We start from the raw sequence: 23,763 nt of genomic DNA, 5'->3' as shown, positions 1-23,763 counted from the left end.
TCACTGATTACAATTCACATCTGCAAAAAGACAGAAAGGAAGGAAGACAGGCTGTTAAAAAGAAAAGAGCAGGTTTCCACAGGTTTTGCAGAGGGGATCACGTTTGTTTGCCGTCCTCCATCTCTTGTTTCTCTGTGGTTATGTGTCAATCCACTCCCTTCAGTAGTAAGTGTGCTGCCCAGGGAGTCAGACACTTTATCTATCTATCTATCGTACTTTACCAATATACTTCATATATCATTCTATACGTATATTTTATCTATATGTAATTCATAATGTCACTGTACTTTTTAGCAACTAGCCACAGCATAGATGCACAATATAGACCTCAAATGATACAAGAATGATTATTTTTTATAATGTGTTGATGCTAAATACCAGCTGTTTTAATATGTTATCAGTGTGTCAGTGTTAAATAGATCTTTCCAGCATCACAGGGAACTGAGTGAGTGAAATGAGACGCACCCCATGTCCCTCTGCAGGATTATTTGAATGGCCCCGGTTCTAAATTACACCCCTCTTTCTTCCTTGGTATGACAGGACTAAAGCCACTAGTCTGAGTATTTATAACTACTTTGTTGCCTTTTCTCTTATGCACATATCTGTAAAATGGCTTTAGGACTGAGGATGAGAGATTGCTTTTGGATTGGTCTTAGCTTTCTAATCTTCTCTCTCTCTCTCTCTCTCTCGGTCTGTATCTCTCGCTTTCTCTCGTTTCCTCTCCTGCTTGGCAGGTCCACCTGGAGTCATTAATATCAGCAGTTCCACCTGTTAGCTCCAGGGTGGTGCGGCTGCAGCCAGGGCTGTCATTAGCCTGAGTGAGGTTGTGCTCCCAGCCCGTGACCTGCCTCGTTTGCCTGCCTAATTTATTTACTGCAAGTCAGTGGCAGCGTCGGGACTCGCCAGAGTCTTCCAGAGAGCTCTCTTTCTGTGTCCCTCTCTCACTTTCTCTCTCTCCCCTTTAAAAACGAAAAAGTAGGCACCATAAATTATGTGAATGGAGCTCTTTAACAGGACAGGGTGAGCGGAGGCAATGATTGGTCACAGTTTAATGGAACACCGGTTGTGCTTTAGAAAACTCTTAAAGCTGCCAGGCTTCGGTCAGTTTTTGCTTCACAGCATGCACAAGCACAAAGTAAAGTAGAGTCTGGCTTTCTGACACTGATAACAATACATGTCTAGTGCAGTAAGGGTTTTTCATTCTCTATAGGTTACTGATATAATACTGTATAACTAATATAACATTTATAAATAAATATTTAAAGTATGAACTGAAATATAAATATAAATCAATACATGTATATTTATATATACTTTAATCATAAATGCACTTACATTGTCTTAAAAAATGACTTTCGGCAAAATTACTCTTTTTGTTTTTTTGACTCAAAATGTGGCAAGATTAGATTTTTTTGTTCTTTTTCTCTGTTCATTTTTTTTGGTCTTTTTTGCTAGCATGCCCACATTAGTTGTCATGGTAACATTACACATTTGTGTGAGACTTTCGATGGATGATTTTTTCCGTTAATTTTTATTGTTTTATTTTTTGTTTGTAATAGCAGAGTTTGAGTTTCTTGTGCTCACCAAGGTTGCATTTATTTGATCAAAAACACAATAAAACAGTCTCAGTTAGTCTAGCGCAGTACACTTAGCTGTTTATTTTAAAGAATAGAATAGAATAGAATAGAATAGAATAGAATAGAATAGAAAGTTAACCCTAAAAAACAGCATTTATTTGAAATATATCATTTTTATCACAATGTGAAAGACTAGTGTCACTTTTGATCAATTAAAATGCATCCTATCTGAATGAAAGTATTAAAAGTGTGTAATAAAAGTGTAATTCTTACCGACCCCAAACTTTTCAACCATACTGCATTTGCTGTTGACATATGCAGAGTTTGAATGAAGTGACTCACAAGGTAACATCCTGTCACACAATAAATGATAATATTACAAAATACAAGTAAAAATGTATGTGATTGTTCAAACTGAGGTGCATTAACAAAAGTCTGACTAGATGACTTCAAATGAGCTACGACTGATTGGATGGGATTTCATGTTTATTTGTTTGTTTGTTTTTTTACCTGTTCATGCTATAAAAAAATTATAAGTATTATTATAAACAAACAATCGCTTACTTTTTTTCATAGGCGAAATCCAGTAATTTCTATTGGATTCCACGCCATTTTCGAATTTCAAATCAAAGCAAAAAATGTCCCCACATATTTTGCAACGGGTTCAATTTGGTCACGCAGATTTGCTGTGTTGACCAACATAAAACCGCTTAGTTACAGTGACTTCTGTGTGAGCTGTGCTTCATACATCACTACGCTACTAACAATAGACAATGGACATTTTTGCTTGCAAAATTTCGCTAATGTGACTACTAGTTTCAGTCCTTTCGCTCTATCTTCATCACTCCAGAGCTAAACAGTCATGCTGGGCCGGGCAGCGTGGGGCTGAAGACAGCACCCTGGCATCGTGAAGGTGCTTTGAAGAGCAGAGAGTGGTGATTAATGCTCTCGTAAAGGAGGTGAGCTGATTTTGATGGAGGGCTTTATAGATCCTGCTGCCTCGGAGTGTGGGTGGCAGGGTGGAGGGGGTTTCTTATCCGTTTATGCAGCTTTCTGGAGGAAAACTGAAGTTATCAAACTCTACTTGACAAAGCACTGCCCAGCTGTATGCACCACAGAGGTCCACCGAGAGCTCCAGTTAGCCACGTGCTCTCTGTCTATCAAAACAGACAAAGTGAGCCTTCAGGGTGGGCACCTCTGGGATGTACACACATGTGCACATACACCAACTCTGCAACAACAACCTCTCTGGCTCAAAGAGCAGCTGTTTGTCATATGGTGCTATCAAGAGCTAATCATCCAGGAACGACTGGCCTCTAACAAACAATAAATCAATAGTTACTATGGCGATGGAATCTCAGGGAAAACAGCCGGGCCTTTTGACGCAGGCAGGTAATGAAATGATAATACCTTGCAGATGGAGCGGTTGTCAAGGAGTCGCTGACCTTGAGAGGCTTCGTCACTTTTCCTCCAGGTGAAAGAGGAGAGAGTTTTGTCAGCGGGAATACGGGAGGACCTCGGGGGAGCATTTTGTCCACCTGCACTGATGAAATGATTGTACGTGTGTGAAAGAGAGAGAAAGAACGAGAGCATTTAGGTGAATAAAAAAAATCCTTTTTATTCCTTTGCTGCTTTTAAAAAGAGTTAAGTGTTCTTCAGGTAGATTTTAAAGCACCATTGTGTCACCTTTGAATACCATTTCTTAAGCATTTCCTGTTTCTCTAGAGACCTTCTGTATTTTTTTTTTATTCATCATAGTGTCAAATTTTTTATCCCCATAAAAAGCGGAATAAAGAACAAGCACAACTTCTAATAACATTCACCATGTAGGGTGACGTTTCATGTGCATTTCCAAAAACGCCCATTGTGTTTTACTCAAATGCTGTCTTTCTGTGCCATTACACTTGTGATCAAACAGCATTTTCTTATTTTCTCAGGTGAAAAAAACGCCTCGAGTCTCATGTTTGACTTCTCTCAGTGTGGGCCGGCAGTCACGCAGGGGTACAGGGTGAAAGGTCGCGCTCTAGGAAGCACTTCAGAGAGGAAGTCAAACTGAGCAGTTGCATTGTGGAAACGCAGTGGGTGACTGTGAGTGTGAGTGTAAGTGTCTGCGAGAGCGACAGAAGGGGAGGAAGAACTAGAGAACGAGAGATGGAGAGAATCACACTAGAGCTTATGGTGTTGAACTGAGTGCATTTAATGCTAGAGATCAGTTGGTTTGGATGGTGTACAAGTGGTTTGCTGAAGCTGGGTGAAAAATGACGCTTTATGCACATTTTACTGTTGGCGAAAATAAAATGCTATTGAAATTGTTTTGCAACTCTGCATGCTCCTACTCAAATGTACAAACGATGCAATATACAAGATAGACGGTATTACATTTTACTGGCCTCACTTAACACAATCAAACTAAGTGAGAAAACAACTTAAAAACTAGCTTTTTGCTTACTGATGAAGTTGAGAAGAGTGTAGAGTTGGGTAAAAATCGGTGGACATGATGGAGCAGATCTGAAAATTGATTTAGCAGAGACTCCATAAGAAACTGAGAGAGAGAGAGACAAAGAGAGACGAGACAAAGAGAGAGAGGGGGGGGGGGGCTCCCTGCAGGCCTCGGCAGCTCAATCCTATTTATTGATTTTCTGTCCACTCCTTCAATATGTGGAATGTGCACAGGCCAATAGATGATGACAAACGGGGCCACCAGGGACAGCAGCGGCTCTAATTGAACTTGATGGAGTACAGCTGAGGATCAAAGGTTGCGCACACTCTGTGACATTACAGGTTCTCCTCTGGTGGAGATAGAGCGATGGAGTGCATGGAGAGGAAAGGCTGGCGCTGATAAAAAGGTGTAATCCTCTATTTCAGCCCTTCCCTCCCTAATGTTCCAGGTCGTTCTCAAAATATGATGACTTTTCAGTCATGAAAAGGATTTTCGTTATTAAAAATCACATATAAAACCTTTGTAACTTGTTATCAAATAATAAGAATTGATTGATTTTTTTTTTTTTTTGCACATTTATGTTGGGTCTGGGGTGGGGGTTGCTATAAACCTAGAACATGTATTTTCCCTCTTCTTATGTTTTAGTTATGCTTGGTTATTCATCAGTGCAGTATACGGTGGTGGCCACATTTATTAGAACACTAGTATTTTCACCATTAACTGCATTAATCACTGTAATTTCTTGCCATTACTGTAATGATCCAGTGAGATTTTTGTTTTCACAAGGAGTCTGAAAACAGATCTGATCTCACCATCATCCAGTCTGTCTGGAATAACATGAAGAAACAGAACAACTCAGACTGCTTGGGAGATAAAGTAAAGAACAAAGTGAAGTTGTCCTTTTTGATTTGTAGTAGTAATGTCAAGAAATTAGTATGTACTTAGTATTGGCTTCTTGATGAGAACTGTATTTAACATTTTAGCATTTAGTAGGTCATAAAGTCACATTTTTTTTGAGAATGACTGTCCTCCTTCCTTTACTTTCACTGCTCGGTCAAGCACAATGGAACGTGGTGCTTTACAATAACAACCTCCTGCCAAAAGCACAAGAAAACAAGGGGAGAAGAAAAGCTGTGTGCTCTATTTTGATGAAAGTAACAAGCACAGCTTGTCGTAAATAGGCTTTCTGAGGCCCGAGGCAACTCCTCCCCCCAGGGGAGCCACTTTCTCTCTCGCTCTCTCCCCGGGCTGCTGTCGCCAAGAGGGCCTTGCAGCTGACACGGGAAAAAGGCACAAACAAGATGTGTCTTCAGCTGTTCTGACAGAGGGAGGAAATGATATTTTCTGGGAGAATGCTCACTTGTTCACTCAGGTTTTTCTCCCCACCTCATGAGGGAATAAGACATGAGGATGACACAGTGGAAAAGCCCAATGTGTTTTCTTTTATGAAAGTGCTGCAGCATCCTACTGTAGTCTTTAATTTGAGGTTTACTGGAACTGGAACCCCACAGACCTCCAGAGTCTGGAGACTTGTGTGCTTGTGTGGCATTTTTTATTTTATTTTATTTTATTTTGTGTTATTTCTGTTGTTTTCATCTCCTGTCCTCTTCCAAAGGCCAGTTCACACCAAGAACAATAAATGTAAAGATATGTGCACACATGTCTGTTGCTTTAAAATTCTCAAGCTCGTCATAGCAAGATTTATTCTGATTGGGTTTCAATGTTTCTATCTATCTATCTATCTATCTATCTATCTATCTATCTATCTATCTATCTATCTATCTATCTATCTATCTATCTATCATTCTGTTTCAGAAATTTGAGTGAAATAAATAAAAGGAATACTCACTTCAGTTCTGAAGGGCACACAACCCTGCTGTTGTGTTGTTCTCTGTTGTGTTGTGTTGCGCTGGTTCCATGCACCAGTGGCGAGGGCCAAGCCCGGCTCGTCACGCTCTGCTTGTCTATGCGCACAGGCTTCTGATCCCTGATAACCCACATGTGTGCTTATTCAAATGGGAGCAGCTCCAGGCTTCCCCTTGCAAATAAGGGGCCATCCACATGTATTGTCACACAAATTAAAAACGGTCGTTTGTCTGGCAAATAGGAGTCTGTGAGAGGTGTGTGCACGTCTGCTTGAGAGTAAATGAGAGAAAGAGAGAAAAAGAAAGGTGTGGACACACTCCAGCCGAGAGTCTTTGATGTGTACGCCGCTTCTCCTCCTCCACTGAACCTTGGTACTTCCACTTCTTCCTGCTGCTGTCATCTCCGTCCCTCTGGAATAAAGGAGGGGAAAAAAGAGAGAAAGTGATTTTCTCCACACCACTACCTGCATTTGAGAGCTTTGAGATTTCTGGGGGTTGGGGGGAGTTCTTTCTGAATAAATCTTCACTCTTTTCTCCTCCGTTGGCTCGAATCCCCAGCCATATAAGCCAGTCTGATCCATCCCAATAATAAAAGTATTGCCAGCTAGTCTCTGTGAAAATAGGTTCAGCACATATCTAATTCACCTTAATTACTGCTTCATTCAGAGCCCCGGACACGCTGCTGACTAGGTCAACCTGTGAATGTGCAAACATGCACATACGCTCTTGGTCAGACCTCTTGGATGGTTCTGTCAGATTGTATGAAGCTCAGGAGTGAATTGAATCTATGTGTAAATAAGTCAGGCTGTCCCCTGGATAGAGGTTTTTAATCTACTGTCTTTCTAACTCGCTTTGGCTTTACCCTACCCTCAGGTAATCTCAGGTAATCTCCCACAATCCCCCTCTCTCTGTCTCTGTGCCTAAAAGCTGGCATCTCTGTGCTTCCAGCTGTGTGCTTGTTTAAAATCTCTCATAGAGTGGCATATTTTGAAATGTCCAGTTCTCTTATTAAATGATTTTGAAGACAATGTGAAGGGGAGTAACTAACCAAAAGTAGTGGGAACTTTAGCATGAAACTAGTACACTTGCTTTCAGAATAGTGAAGCATTTCCAGTAACAGGATATTTTATTGCATTGATTATTGATGTAGCGACTAAATGCAATGATGCACAATGCAGTTCAGTCACAATGGAGGCATGTTTGTAGCCATGTGAACTGAAGGAACAAGACAAACTCTCCTTAATACTTTTCACACACTAATGTTCAAAATTTTGCGGTTGGTAATTATTATTTTTTTCTTTTATGTTTTTGAATCTCTTACACTCATCATTAATATACAGTTTTCTATTTTTAATAAATTTTCAAATGTTATTTATTTCTGTGATGGCAAAGCAGAATTTTTCCCAAAGTTTTGAACGTGAGTTTGATTTATTCTTGTGAATTGACTCATTTGGACAGCTCATTTAAAGGAACAGATTCAGAATGATTCGCTGATTTGATTGCAGCCCTTTTATGGATTATATTATATTTTCACACTCTTCAGAATTGAGCTTTGCAGTTTGTTGATTTTTGTTAAGTTGCTGTCGAAATACAGTTTTTTTTCTGTAACAGGCTCCTTTTTTAGTGAATTGGTTCATCTGGAGAGTTCACTTAAATTAAGAGGTTTAAAAACTTTTTGTTTTGTTTCTGACATTGCTCTGGCAAAATAATAAATAATGTTGTTGAATAGTTATACATTTTAAAAAGATATCACCCTCTTCGTTCAATGTGAGGGGTAACGTTTTTAGTAGATTTAAAAAAGCACTGGGTGGATTTCTATCATTATACATAAAAATAAAGGAGCTTCAAAAGGAACCATTTTTGGTTCCACAAAGAACCATTCAGTCAAAGGTTCTTTAAAGAAACATCTCTTTATTACCCTTTTGTAATCTGAAGAACCTTCTTTTACCACAAAGAACCTTTTGTGAAACAGAAAGGTTCTTCAGATGTTAACGGTTCTTTATGGAACCATTTAGACAAAAAAAGATTCTCCTATGGCATCATGAAGCACCTTTATTTTTAAGAGTGTAGGCTGGTCATGTCAACATACTGCCAAACACACATTTCAGTTCAAACTACTTGTAATAGTGCAAGTTGCATCCGATGACCCCTTTAAAGTAACTTCCCAAAACTATCGTTTCAGAATCTGTTATTCACTTCCTCTAGGCCTTGACTTCCAGCAAGTTCTGAATGTCTTCTTATCACCCCTGATGAGAGGGTAGCAGTCAAAAATGGCTTGACCTTGCACTGAGTCAGTGGATGTTTTGGTGATAAACACAGCACTATCTAGAGGGTCATCAATTTATTTCCTGTTGCGGCTGACATTCTTATTTACTGTATGATGCTCTCAGTTTTTTCTGCTTTAGACCAGAAAAAAACTGATGTTAATAACATAAAAATGTGATCTCTCATATAGAGTGAATATATAGACATGAGAATACAGCATTATGTTTTTAGTGTTTTTTGGGTGGTATCGCACACAGACTCAGACGGCTCACCCATGGACCACCCACAGAGAGTTAACAAACCATCTAATGCATATTGTAGATATAAGTAGATTTCATTTATTTTATTTCCTTTTATTGTTTATTTGCTTTGAGACTTTCAAAAACATTTGAAACAAAAAGTGATTTTTTTTTCACTTGTCTACCAGCTTTCATGTTATGGATAATGGAAATATCAAATGGATTTTTAAATAAATTTTACTGTTTTGAGACTTTTAAATGCATAAAACACTATTTTTGGAATGGATTTTTACCCTTCTCTCCTGCATTTCATTTTGTGGAAAATGGAGGCCATATAATGGATAGCTGTCTTAAATGGCAATTTCATTGACTGATTGATATTTTTCATGTAAGATTTGCCCTGTCTGCTGTCTTTCATGTTATGGATGATGGATAATAGCTAACATAGCTTCCTCTACGTGTATGTATTGTCAGATCATTAAAGGATATCTGTTTCGGTTTTGGATTTATTATGATTACCATTATTACTATTATTACTATTACTATTATTATTACAAAGGAATTTTCTCCATACCAATCTTTTTGCTTTGTCTTCAGACTCTCACCTTCCTAAATAGGTAGTTTGTAGCCTGAATAATATGCAAAGTGGGCTAGATATGAAGGGTGCAATATGAATTGTAGCTCCAGTGCTTCAGAGCTACTGAATTATACCTAACTCCAATATAAGATGTGCATAATTGTTCTTTTCAATTCTCTGTCAGAGACAGTGAGCTCCTTTACAAATATAGTTAAGGAATCATTAAAGCTGCTATCGGGTACTGACTCATGTGTGAGTCGTTTTTAATGTAATGATTCGGTCTCACCACCCAGAGCTCACGGAACTGTTCCTAATGAGCACTCCATTCTAACTGATTTGTAGAAAGAAAACAAGGTTTAGTCTTTAGTTTTGTAAACAAGCATCTCAGTTACCCACCAGAAAAGGAAGAACACTGTTTCACACACCAGTTTGTTTCATTCTGGAATTTTTCTTTAGGCAACAAAATGAAAAAGTAACAAATAGACAGGTCTGACGAAATCTGTCTTGACATAAAGCATTAAAAAAAAAGAATATGACAGTATATCTGCTATTTTCTGGAACAATGCTAACCATCTGCACCTCTGCTTTGAGAGTGCATGACCATGAGGTCAGATTTATGAAAGCACTTAATGGAGCTCCAAATGGGAGAAGCCATATATATATATATGTCCTTATGAACCTGCCAATCACAGAGCTAAGGATGTATGCCATTTGTGGACAGAAGGCCAAATCTGTCTGAATATTATATAGGTCATTGAAATGATCAATGATGTAAATGTAGATGTAGATGTATTAACATACACACTTATAGTATAGTAACTCTTATGAACTGGCTCATTTTTTGTCACTCCAGAACATAGAGAGCAAACAACAACTGTTATGAGCGGGTTCTTTTCAGTGAATCAGACACACGCAGTACAACGAGTTTAGTTACTTTCCCCGAACAAATGAATCTTTTAAGACGGCTCTTTTTAGTGAATCAAAAAACACACAATGCAGACAGTGCAGAAAGATTTTTGAACTAATGACACTTATGAGCAGGATCTTTTAAGTGAATCAAAGACACAACTGTAGACTAATTCTTGAGCATATGACCCATGATGCATTTAAAAAAGTGAGACTTAAATCGCTGACAGTCTTGTTCATGTTACAGCTTGTTAAGTTACATGTTAATTTTTGTATGTAGTTTAATATAAAAGTAAAATTAAATGAATGAATGAAAAATGTTAAATTATTCTTTGTTTGCATATCATTGTTGTTTTTTATGTAGAGATAAGGCAATTGTTGTATTTCATCATTCATTGAGTCAAAATCTGTGTAAACACCTTTTGCAAGAACTGTTTTAAATTATTTATATATATTTATTCAATTCAGTCTCATCATTTGGCAGTGAAAGTGTATTTCTTTTGTTTTTGTTTTTTTTTTGTTATTGTTTGTTTTTTTTACCTTCAAATCATTTTCCATTAAAGGTTTTTAATTGAAAAATATTCAAATAAATTTAAATTCTCATATCACTCCTATCCCTAATGGTAATGATCCAGTATTATAACATAATTGATCTGATACTATCAGTGTACCATGGTAAGCTACAGTTATATTTTTTATAGGCATGCTGTAGTTTTCTCTCCATCAGTGGCAGTTTTGATGATTTTCACATAAAATTTCACAGCGATGCTAATAAGCCAGGTTCTGTATATGTGCTGTGTGCTTTTACTATTGTTGTGGTTTCTGCAGGGCACAGTGGTGATGTTTCAACACTAATGGCATAAACACAAATAACCGCATGACATATAGCCATCTGAAAACCCTTCGGCAATGTGTGTATGTGTGCACATATGAGAGTACGTAACAAGCTCGGCCCGTGGTGTACGAAAAGCTTCTCAGCAGAAATGTAGCAACACTGGTGATTTATCTTACGCTAACCCCACATAGTGGCACACAATACCACCACCATCTACATGCTGGGTTTAATAATATGGGTGAAATACAGCAATTCCCTATGGGCAGCATTAATAAACTACAAAAAAATTGTGATATCTCTGATGCAGCTTATTTACAGAGATACAGATGCATTAAAGGGGTGCTATTGTGCTTTTTCACATTTTCAACTTTAGTAAGTCTGTAATGTTGCTGTTTGAGCATAAAAAAAGATCTGCAAAGTTACAAAGCTCAAAGTCCAATTCAAAAGGAGATATTTTATTTAAAATAAACCAATCACACCACAGACTGGCCCAGCTAACCAATCACAGCACATCTTGTATTCCAGGAGGCGGGCCTTCATTTGATACAGTAACTATTCGAGCAGTTTATGTCAAATTGGGGAGAGAGGTGTTGTAATAATGTAAAATATGTGAAAAATAATGTGTTTTTGGAACAACCTCATATGAGAGCCTTTTCTAGTACACCCCCAAAACAAAATCAAGACTTTGTAAAAGAGCACAATAGGACCCCTTTAAGAAAATTCTATTTTAACTTATGCGATCATTATGCAAATATGCACATTCCTCATTAGCCTTGGCAATAGTTTAACTGTGACCAATTTGGTTGTTTAGTAACTTTCTACAACTTAGTGCTGCTGTGGGAGCTTTTCCATCACAGCCGTCTGCGTGACAGTCCCGCTTGCGTCAGGAGACTGTCTGCGTCCCATATTTCAGACAGTTTTCTCATTAAAAAGGCTGAATGTGTGCGAAAGGGCTGAAGGAAGACAAAGCGCTAAACTCTGAGTGTTGTTTAAAGGCAGTTTAAGGTGCTCTTCCTCCACACTGTCTGTCAGAAACCTGGAGCATCTCAGTTTGACACAGACTGAGAAAGCATGACGGCTGTGCTATCGCACACGCTCGCGCACACCATCTCTATCCTTCAGTCGTTTATACTGTTCCACCCTCTATCCATACATATATCCATATTTTTCACAAATCTTGTTTCAGCCTCCATTTAGTCGAGAGAGAGAGAGCTATTTATCCATTTTACACCTCTCCGAATTTTCGCTCTCCGTCTCTGCTCTATAAAATAATAGTTCCAACCCACACAAAACATCACTGAACCCTGTTTGCCCGCATTTATTACGCTCCCCTCACCTGCCTGTGAATGGAGCACCAGAAATGCACTGAAACACACACAAGCGCTTCAAGCCAAAGTTTTCTAAGGTGCACTCTTCTCGATCTGATTTCACAGGTTAATTACATTGTTTTGTTGGTGTGTTTTACATTTATTCAGACAAACAAATAATGCTCATCGTCTCTCAGATAATTCAATGGACCTCCACTAAAACGAACACCCCCTCCCTTTCTAATAAAAAGGCCACATCTCCACAACGTTCAAGTGTTCTTCACTTTGACAAGTGTCATTTAAAAACCGTTGTTGTTATGGCAACCACAGACTCATTACAGTTAATTCACTAATTGCTAACTGGAGCTCTGATTGTTCAAAATTACCTCAGGGACGTGGTTAACCCTTCACTTGGTATGCAGATCAGGCGGCCGGTTAGTCGCTACTGCTCATAAAGGCCTCTAATTTAACACAATGCTCTTTAAATTCACTTCCTCCCCCTATTTTTTCCCTCCCGTTCTCCGCTGGTCCCCTTGCATCCCAAAGCCCCATCAAGCAGTTTGTAATCAAGAGGCTGGTTGCCATGGTGATTAATCGTGGCCTTTTCCGTCAGCAGTTTTTAGAGAGATGGGGCTTGATGTTTGTTTGTTAATGGGCCAGTAAACAATGGGACTGGGGTCTTTTTTTTTAATCGCCTTTATGGATTTTCCCGCAAAAAAGGCTCCATCGCTGAGTCTAAATCCTTATTATATTTGAGCAAAAAGGGTGATGGACAAATGTGTTTTACAGAATTTTTATGAATACAGGGTGAGAAAATGTTGAGATTTGAAACCACATGAGCACTGTAGACCACATAATTTTACTACTAGACCATATCTCATACATAATGTATTGTTAATGTCTAATAACATATTGTTTAGATCATTAATATAGACATTATTTGACCTTTTTTTTAAATGATATAATATTTATAAATATTTAATAGTAATATTATAAATTATATAACTATAAAATTAAATATAATTATAATATTTATATAATAATAATTATATAATTGTAATTATAACTATTTTTAATTATTTCAGCATGAAAATGCATGCATTTGAGCTGAATGATGTGATCATTTGCAGTTTAGGCCAATGAAATGTTAAAATAATAACAAACCTTTGATACATTTTAATGGCTATAAACCAATTAGTGACGGTGACTTGCCAACCTAAGCTTTCTTTCGGTTTATACATTTGATGAATGCACAAACACTTATGTCCATATGACATGCTGTCTGTGTGCACGTCTATGTGTGTGTGTGTGTGTGTGTGTGTGTGTGTGTGTGTGTGTGTGTGTGTGTGTGTGTGTGTGTGTGTGTGTGTGTGCGAGAGAGAGAGCCCTTTGAAGCACACACAGCTCAAAGGCCAGGAAGGCAATCTGAGAACTTCACAGGCACATGGGATAAAATTGCCTTGAACCCAGAGGTGCAGGGAAAGAGCAATTTGTGTTCCATCTGTTCGGGTACTACCTATTAAGGACATGGGCACTCCACGCCTGAGAGAGAGAGAGACTCCAAATCCAATTATTTTAGTATAGTACCACGCTTTTCCTTTTGAGGGACAGAACGTCTGTATTTTGTTTTGATGTTGTTGTTTTCTTTCTTAAAGACCGAGCCTTTGTCATGGAATATGGTGCACAGGCTATAAGATATATTGTAGGTCAGGATTAAACTGTCTGCTTTGTCTGCGTTTGCAAAACAGGGAATTGGAAGCGAGAGAAAGAGAGGTACAGACTAGTCAGCTGTCTACCTAGACAGCAATTTAAAGGGATAGTTCACTCTCAAATTAAATTTTGGTATGTTTTAGCTTACCTCAAGGACATCCAAGATGTAGGTTTCTCTGTTTCCTCAGTATTTCCCATTTTGATATTTTTAGGTCCAACCGTTCTTGTCTGTCACTCACATAATGGATTTCTATGGTCACCACTTCAAAGAGCATGCACAGAGGAGTCAAAATTAAACAATTTCCCATCGTAAGTACACATTGATGACCTAAGACACGAAACGAGCGGATTGTGTAAGAAAACGAACAGTATTTATATCGTTTTTACCTCTTGTACACAACCACGTCCAACTGATCTGAGTGCGCGATTGCTTCCCGATGTGACGTGCGCGCGCGCTCTGGCTTTAGTCTGCGCAAGCGTGGAAAGCGCCGGAAGCGATCTCTCTCGCATGTACATCACTCATTGTTTACACTTACTGCCTATGGTTTACACAGATTTCGGAAGTATTACCTTTCACTGTGAAGATCTAAACATATTTAGATGTACAGGAAATTGCAATGGAAGACGATTTCAATATATCCATAGACAACGTTGAATTTTTTTCACAACCATATTTATTTGAAACAGAATACACAGACCAAGTACTCAGGAGCGATCCGCTGCAGCAGCACGTCTTCAAGCCTCAGAGACAGAGATCTCTTCAAAATTGGTGGTGTTTTAGTAGCAAGTGTTGTGAGATGCCAACAGAAGTGGAAAGCATATGTTGTCACGAATGGAACAACTACAAGACGACGACGAGGACATTGACAGTATCGCATCACACACCTGCCTGACTGAAGTTCCTGAGTTTTCTCCGCTGTTGAGACCCAGCGTTTTGCACGTTGTGTTTAGTTTGCCTCGTATAAACTGGAGGCAACGTCCAATGCCAGAGGGACCCAATGGCACGCTGTCAATAGAGTGAGTAATGTGTTGTATTTTTTTTATAAACGCAACGATTATAGGGTGCATTATAAACATTAATTTATTACAATTACTGCATTATATTTTAGACAATGCAGATTGGTTGCATAGCGTGTGGTAAACAATGAGTGATGTGCATGCGCGAGAGATCGCTTCCGGCGCTTTCCGTGCTTGCGCAGACTAAGCCAGAGTGCGCGCGCACGTCACATTGGGAAGCACTCGTGAACTCAGATCAGTTGGACGTGGTTGTGTACAAGAGGTAAAAACGATATAAATACTGTTCGTTTTCTTACACAAACTGCTCGTTTCGTGTATTAGGTCATCAATGTGTACTTGTGATGGGGAATTGTTTAATTTTGACTCCATTGTGCATGCTCTTTGAGGTGGTGACCATAGACATCCATTATGTGAGTCACAGACAAGAACGGTTGGACCTAAAAATATCAAAATGGGAAATACTGAGGAAACAAAGAAACCTACATCTTGGATGTCCTTGAGGTAAGCTAAAACATATCAAAATTTAATTTGAGAGTGAACTATCCCTTTAAGGCATTCCTGAGGTTCCTGTAAAATTATGCATCCTTCAGAAATACCTTAGAACAAATTCTAATGCAGCATCATGTGAAATGACAAATGCTTGTGAAGGAAAATTAATTCAAGAAGGTGGACAACATTAGAGAAATGTTTCATTGCAAAAATGACTTTTATTTCAGTCAAATATCTAAAATCCTAAAACAAGATAAATAAAAAATATCAAGACCAAGACTGCATTTTGATTATAAGAAGCAACACTGCATAAGGCAGGGGATGGGAATTCTTTTTACCAAGAGACAATTTTATACAGTAACCAGCTAAATGTTTCAAAGTATAAAATAAACAAAACAAAGTATATGTTTCAGTCCTGTCAAATAATGTTTTTTTTTTTTGTTTTTTTTTTACATACTTTGACACTTTTTTTTTTCGCTATTACCACATTAGTGGTTGGCTTTCGTGACTCTCGTGACCAGCACGAAACATGCATTTTGGCCAGTACAGTTACTATTATTTTTAAACCTTTTTATCAGCTTATGTAGGCTCTACAACAAAAGAATTGCTGATATCTAGTGATGTATAATTTTTGTAATAGATCATTTGATGGTAAAGGGTGAGAGATCTAGCGAGCCACATGATTTTTGTCAAAGAGCCAGGTGTGGCTCAAGAGCAGAGGGGCGGGGGGTCCTGGCCTTGGGGTAATGTTTGGGCCCTATACCTACACTACAATTGCCCTCAAGTAAAATACACTGTCAAGGTCCAGAAAAGTATGAAAAGCATCATCAGAATGATCTATCTGCCATCAGCGGTTAAATCGTAATGATATAAAGTGATGAGAATACTTTTTGTACACGAATAAAACAAAAACAATGACTTTATTTAACAATTTGTCTACTCTGTGGATGCGCTGTTTTCTTTCAAATCGCAGCGTTAATACACATAGAAAACATATGCTTGTGTTGCAGCTAACACAGAAGAGAGTACACAGTTTGGTGCTTAATACAGCGTTACTGTCTTACTTTATTAGTTTACCATCATGGAAAACATTGGTCACACTTTATTTTCACACTTTATTTAAACAATCTAATTCTCACTATTAACAAAACATTAACTACAACTTTTGTCTCAATAAACCCCTATTTAGCTGCTTAATAATAGTTATTAAGGTACTTGTTAAGTTAAGGTATTGGGTAGGATTAGGGATGTAGATTATTGATTATTGGTCCCTGTACTAAAGTGTTACCAAAATCACCACTGAAAAAACTTTCATGAGATTTTCATGACAGACGCTGTTTGTATGATGTACAGAGTAAGATGTTCCAGATGGGTCACTTCTGAGGGCACATTTCAGTCAGGATGCTGTCTTGGAAGGAATAAGATCCTCACTGGGTTGTGAAACAGAGATTTTGTGTTATTAAAGATTTCTCTCCAAGACATGAGTGATGTGAATGGATTGGTTCTCTTAACTTTTCACCCTCTGCTGAATTAACATAGCACTAGCCAGGAGGGAAGAGTGTTGCCTGGGAGACGAATTGCCACCATTGGCAGTGGGATCAGAGTTGCAAACTGCGAAGGGTAAAACCTTTAGCATCGGGTAAAAGACAGGCCCAGACGGTCTTACGCCTGTCAGAGCCTCCAGAGAGAAGGGAAATAGAGTGGTGGAATTGCTTTGGCAGTTGATTGCATGGTCTTAAAAAAACAGAGAGATTAAAATGCTGCATAAAGTCACCCAAAGGTAATCTCATTTTATCTGATGTGACTGCAGAGTTCTGGCTCTTTTCTCAGTAGGAATTCTCAGAGGATTAGTGATGGAAACAGAAAAGACTTGACATCCTGCGAGCCTTACATTGGTCTTGTCGTCAGAGCAAGCTGAGTCTCGGACGGCGAGTGATTCGCTGCTAATCAGCTGAGCCTGTTCTCGGCGGGGAACTGTCGCTGATGAGAGCCACTGCAGATTAAAATGACACATGATTGTACATTGCAAGGATTTCAAAGTGTCTGACATTATAGCCTGGCTGCACAACGATTCCCCACACCCAGCCGTTTAGAGGCAGCCAGAGAGGAAGTGCTGTTTTTGGCTGCAGATCCTGTCCAATTGCAGTCGCATGATGACAATGACATTCCTCACCTTCGTTCAGAGGTGTTTGTGTGTGTGTGTGTGTGTGTGTGTGTGTGTGTGTGTGTGTGTGTGTGTGTGTGTGTGCTTGTGTGAGTTCTCAGCAAGAACCCAATTAAAGCATGTTGGAGGAAGGATATCTTGACCCAGCCCAGCATTAGTGAATGACAATAGCTGCATTGAGAGAGACGTGACTCCAGACAAACTGATTTCCAGGTGCTAAACAGCCTGCAACACCTAAACGCCTCCTCGAGAAAAGGGAAGGAGAGAGAGACAGGGGTCTAACTCGTGGTCCGAGATATTAAGAGAGACAGAGGAAGTGCAGGGATGTGGGTGGAAGGACGATTAGCAGCAGCGGTGCTTCACGAGGAGGGGAGCTGGATGCTTCTCGTGCCAGCTGTGAAACAAATGGTGTTTAAACACAGTAATACAGTCAAAGATTGGGATTTGCACACAATGACTGACTGACAGATGGAGAGGCAGCCAACCTTTAGGAAAGCAGAGGGGAAAGAAAGATGAGTTAGATTAAGAGAAAGAAAGAGCCAGGTTAAGGCACAGAGGATCTTTTGGGATGCGTTATACAAGGAGATTGTCAGGGGTCAGAAATGAGCAGGTGTTGCATCATGGAGATTTGCTAATTGTGGGCGTCATGGACGTGGACGAGTGTAGAAATGTGTTATTTTTTCATTTTAATTAAAAAACAAATCTTTCTCCAGCTATGAAGCTTTGCGATGTGATCGGAAACTTTTTCATTCAAACAAGCACAAGCACTCTGTGCAGTTGGTTTAATTTGATCTTTGTTGAATTAAAGATATAGGATTTAGATATTTGTTATAATTTTTTATCTTTTATTCTATTCTACATTTTTTTTTTTGGTGGTAATTTTTGTTGATTTTTAAATATTTTTTTCTATAAAGCAGCTGTAGCAAGACAATGGGGTCATTATTCAGCTCAAGTCATTTCAGTGTTGATTCAGTTCTGTTCAATAACAGCTTCAATGTTGCAAAGTTCATCATGAACAAATTTTATTTCAGCTATAAAGCAAAAGATAATAGTGTCGTTATTAATTTCAGTTCAGATTTTGTTCTCACCCGGTGTCATTTCTGAATATAGGTGTCTTTTAGACCCCAGCTAAGCAAGCGAAAGGCGACACTGGCAAGGAAGCCAAACTCCGTTGGTGACAGAAATTTAGAAAAAAGCCTTTGGGAGAAACCAGGCTCAGTCTGAGAATCATTTTTCCTCTGGTCTAAATGAATGCACATGGTGTGATATTATTAAAACCACTTCCACTCAAAGGCAACAGCTTGCTTCTAGAATAACAAGCCATGGTTTAATTTAATTCTCACCATTTTTAAAAAAAAAAACTGAGGTTATGTAAGTGAACTCTTTTGCATTATGTCGATAGCGCTTTGTACATTGAAAATGGCAAAATCCCTTTCCTGGCAAATTTTTATTTTAATTTTATTTCTTTTTATATCGACTCCCCACCGTACATATGCAAATGCCCCACGTTGGCATTCTTGGCATGTGAATATCGAATACAGAGCTGCTCTGCAGCTGCGACAGAAAGAAAGAAAAATTGGTAAAATGGTTAAAACGTGTACACCGCGAGTAGGAAAGTGGGAGCTATGAGGGCAACTGGAGTGGCACACATCAAAATTGCATTGAGAGGAATGGAAGGCATGAGACAGGGAGCAGAAGAGAGAAGCAAGCATATTAACGGGCATAAGCGGTGTGCAGAGACACCCCACTCCAACATCCAGTGACACAGTGAACTGCAGGAAAGGGGGGGCCAGCAGGAAGAGCAAGCATGGAAATGAGCACCTGGAGCTTATTTATCTAAAAGCTTCTTTCAGCTTGCACTTTTTATGGCATAGCAGGAGCTGACTAGCAATAAAAACCACTTTGTGAATCAATTATGTCCCTGGAACGGTATATGGACTATTTAATTGTACTGCTCTCCATTCTGTAACTTTACTAATTGCACAGCACTTCCTTCAGCTGGGCTCCCCCTCAAGTGCTGATTACATGTTCCTTCTTTCTCTCTTTCTGTTGTGTTTCTAGTCATCTGATCCTGTTCTTCTCCATAAACCCCATTCCCAGAGGCAATCTGGGGCAGGTAGTTAATAATGCACATATTTCAGACCAGGTTTTTCATGCTGAAAGCGCAGAGACTGTGACATTTCTTGTTTTATTCAGGTGCAAGCCTTTTCTGAGAAAAGCCTTCTAATAAAGCATAATTTTTGAGGTCATGAGGTCCCAGGTGCTGCCTTTTTTAAGCTCTGCTGAAAGATGTTTCATGAATGGCGTTAATAAAAGTGCCGTTTGACCCTAATCAGGCACACAATTGGTAATTTTAAAGCATGCAATGTCCATATGAATATCTCATTTTAGTCTCAAAGCTAAACTGTGAATTAGTTGAACTTCAAACCGCACAAAAATTCAGAAATCCTGCTGCGATGATGCAGGGGGCTGATTATGGGAACCTGAATAAAATGTATTCTTGACTGTGATCGGTTGCCCATTGCAAAATGGAGCAGAAGTGGATACTAAAGGAAAAACAAGAACAATCCTCATTTGGACTTGGCAACTTTGCTATCGTATCCGTCTCAGCCTGCACCTATCATCTTTTAAAGACTGGGAGATGATGAGTTTCTGAGAGAGAGAGAGCCAGAGGAAAAGAGCAGGAAAGGCCACTTAAAATCCCAGATGGCAAAGAGGACCTGTCAGAATTAATGGTACTGTATCAGGTGAGAAAGTAGGTGTGAAATTGGTCAGAGCAGAATGTTCTCCAAAATCATACATGATCAGTCTTCCTTTATCTGACCTCAGCGAGGGACAATAATGATGAACTGCACTCATAAAAACACCTGATCGTGGACCATAATGGCGAGAATGGTTAAATGCTTGATGTTGGTCAAAATAGCCATACGTGTAGTTTCCCCAAAGACCATTGGCATAATTAAGCAATAAATATGTAGGAATTTTGTTGTTTTAGTTATTAAAATATCAAATCAAGTGGCATCTGCCAGCGAACCAGTTCAGAAAGATGCCCTAATAAAGCAACCACTGGTTTAGCTAGGAAGACTAGGAAGACTCTTACCAACCGTTTTGGTTCCATTGACTTCCATTGTTTTTTTTGACCATGTAATGAAAGTCCATGGGAAACAGACTTTCATTTTTTCTCTGGAACACAAAATAATATATTCTGAAGGATGCTGGTAAGGAGTTTCCAATCCCACTGACTTCCACTGTATTTTTGTTTTTGTCTATACAATGGAATGGAAATCAATGGGAACCATAACAGCTTGTTCACTGACATCCTTCAAAATAACCTCTCTTATGTTCCACAGAAGAGAGAAAGTCATACAGGTTTAAAATGACATGAGGGTGAGTAAATGATGACAGGATTTTCATTTATGGCTGGACTATACTTTTAAGTGTGGCTTACATATCTAAAAACATTTTAAGGCCAGTGACTGTACAGCATAGATATATGAATCAACTCCAGGGTAAGGCTAAATTAAACATGTAGTAGGCTAAACATCATAAACACGTCTTTTTAGGCAAGAACCAGATATGGGTGTCATGTAGGTTAAATATAATGTTTTAATGGGACCGAATTTGTTTTTAACGAGATTACAATTTAGAATGATTATTCAAACAGCGAATAAATTATAGGCTATAGAGTGACATTATCACTAACATTGATCTATCGCGAGTTTAAGCACTCTCAAAAAAACCGATATATCTACCATTATAATCACTGAAGCTGTATAAACTGTGAAATTAATCTCTCACTTATACATCTCCGCGTTGTTGTTTATGACGAGGGAGTTCGCAAGAGCGAACGCGCTCAACAAAACTGATGAGTTTCAGCAAGGACTCATCTGAACGCTTCTGTTTAGTCATTGCATTCTTAAACTCGACAGAATTGAGTGTGATTGGTTGAAATGCACTGTAAAACACCTAAAATGATATACGGCGCAACATGAGCAGATCTTAATTTACGACATTGTTTATTCATATATATGGCGTTATTTTACTGACACATGTTGAGAGGGCATTATTGTAGCGCGAAAGCACATTAATGCATTAATACAATGCGCGAGCGCAAATCTCTCCGCTTGTGCGCAGTTTTCCGTTGCTCTCGCACAAAGTAAACCCTTCTGAACAATTTATCTACACAAACAAAAAAGCATATGATTCTTAAAATTAATGTGGTCACATATTGTGTACTTGGATTGATATACCTATATATAGAGAGAGAGAGATCTTCTGATCTTGAAAGTGACGTGACATTCAGCCAAGTATGGTGACCCATACTCAGAATTTGTGCTCTGCATTTAACCCATCCAAAAAGCACACACACAGAGCAGTGAACACACACACACACACCCGGAGCAGTGGGCAGCCATTTATGCTGCGGCGCAGTTGGGGGTTCGATGCCTTGCTCAAGGGCACCTAAGTCGTGGTATTGAAGGTGGAGAGAGAACTGTACATGCACTCCCCCCACCCACAATTCCTGCCGGCCCGGGACTCGAACTCACAACCTTTCGATTGGGAGTCCGACTCTCTAACCATTAGGCCACGACTTCCCCTTAAATCTTCTGATTTAAGACAGAAATATTTAGTTATAGGTCAGTTGCACTATTCCCTAAACCTATACTTAAGATTTGGAGACCAAATATTACACTTATGAAATTTCCATAGTTGCCATAACATTCCATAGTTGCCATAACATTGCATTATTTTCTATGGTTTTAAACCATTTGCATACAATGCAATTACATTATATGTCATGTCATTGTAGTCATTGAAGTGCCATTGAATGCATAGCTAATAATAAGTGGATTTTCATAATTTAAAAAAAAAAAAACACGGAACTGACCTGAAAACTGAAAACACTGAATTAAAATAATAAAAATTAAACCTCACTGCTATTAGAGCATTTATTATTATATATTGCATCATTTACATCTATTTTTACATTTGTTGTTGATTTCCCACACGTGCCATGTGTGGGAAAAAGCTAAGCTCAGATTTTCACGTGACATCAGAAGGTTATAATCGATTATGGTCTATCACTGCATCGACTACCTCATCGCGATGTATCGATGCAATGATTTATTTCAACACCCCAATGTAGACCTTATTCGTCATTAATAGGGTTTACCATTCCACCCTAGCTACCCCACGATTGCTGTTAGACACAGAGATCTCTCATGTTGTCAGGCACACTAATGGTCCATCCTCTCTTAAGAGGCCTTTAAAAAAGCCAAGCGTGATGCTGACACACTGCATGGTGAAAAAATGCCTAAAAGGCCTATTCCTGGCAGCACTGTCCAAATCAGCTGTTGATTACAGAGAAAACTGCCAATTCACTGGTGGCTTCTGTCAAAACGCAGACACTAAAGAGTCTTTTCTGTGGGAGGACACAGCACTCGGTGTCGTGATCTTTTGTTCTGTTCTCTGGCCGTGCAGTTCCTTGAAGTTGTTTCACATTTTAAAAGTAGAAACATTTTAACGGCTTTATTTTCAGCCCAAGTGGCAGAATATCCCTTTGCATTCACAGGTCATCCAGGCTGAATTCACTTTTCCTCACAGGATGGTCTTATCTCATAAATAACACTTTTTTTTATCTTACCTGGATCACACCTGTCCCTTTGTTCTGCAATGGAAAGCCAGGGGAGTAAATGACTTCTAACAGATTCTTCAGGTAAGCAGACCTGCCGGAGCCAGTGTGGGCCTTCACACCCAAAGGTTTAACACTTACACAAAGCCAAAATCCTCCACTTGACTGCTCTTCGGTTAGACTATCAGGGAACACATGGTCATTGTCCCAATAAAACACCCTATCTCCATTTTCTATCTCAAATGCAAACTTTACCTATTGTAAAATTTCACTCATACCTAACCAGAGCTCTGTATAACACACTCTCCCTCTCTCATGAAAGGGTGTTATTAAGATAAAAATTATACGTTAAAAGATTATAAAGTGACACCGGCATTATTTAAATAGTGAAAGATTAAGAGTACAATGGTGCCTCACACCGTGTCCCCAGGTGCAAAGTTTGCAGTGACACGTAATTTGTCTGTCCCCACTGAAAGAAAAAAAATGCTACGTGGCACAATAATAGCCCATTAGAACATATTTGATATTTAGTCAACAGTTCGCATCTTGTTGAGGTCTGGTAAGGGCACACTGTTAAACCTAGTTCTTACGACATGTCTTTTTTCTATTTTCTCTGAAGGCAAAGTGTTTACACAACATGCAACAATTACTCCCAATTGTAACGTGTTTAATGCGCAGCTATTTTCATTTTTGGACCAATCAGATTTTGTTGTGGGCGGGGCGAATCAGTGTTGTAGATT

The 23,763-nt window shown here is 38.9% G+C and overlaps 1 protein-coding gene across 1 annotated transcript in view; it reads left to right on the top strand.

Annotated features, from left to right (window-relative positions):
• The first annotated feature begins 3,648 nt into the window (after positions 1-3,648).
• LOC132141585 (protein FAM222A-like) overlaps positions 3,649-23,763 on the top strand; it is a 91,449-nt gene continuing 71,334 nt past the window's right edge. Inside the window, exon 1 of the mRNA XM_059551237.1 lies at positions 3,649-3,671. The gene's annotated coding sequence lies outside the window, so the exon portion shown is untranslated. The remainder of the gene's footprint in view (positions 3,672-23,763) is intronic.

This window comes from Carassius carassius, chromosome 5 (assembly GCF_963082965.1).
Source record: "Carassius carassius chromosome 5, fCarCar2.1, whole genome shotgun sequence".
Lineage (NCBI taxonomy): Eukaryota > Metazoa > Chordata > Actinopteri > Cypriniformes > Cyprinidae > Carassius > Carassius carassius.
The sequence above is the reverse complement of the archived record's forward strand: the minus strand, read 5'-3'. Positions and strand labels throughout refer to the sequence as shown.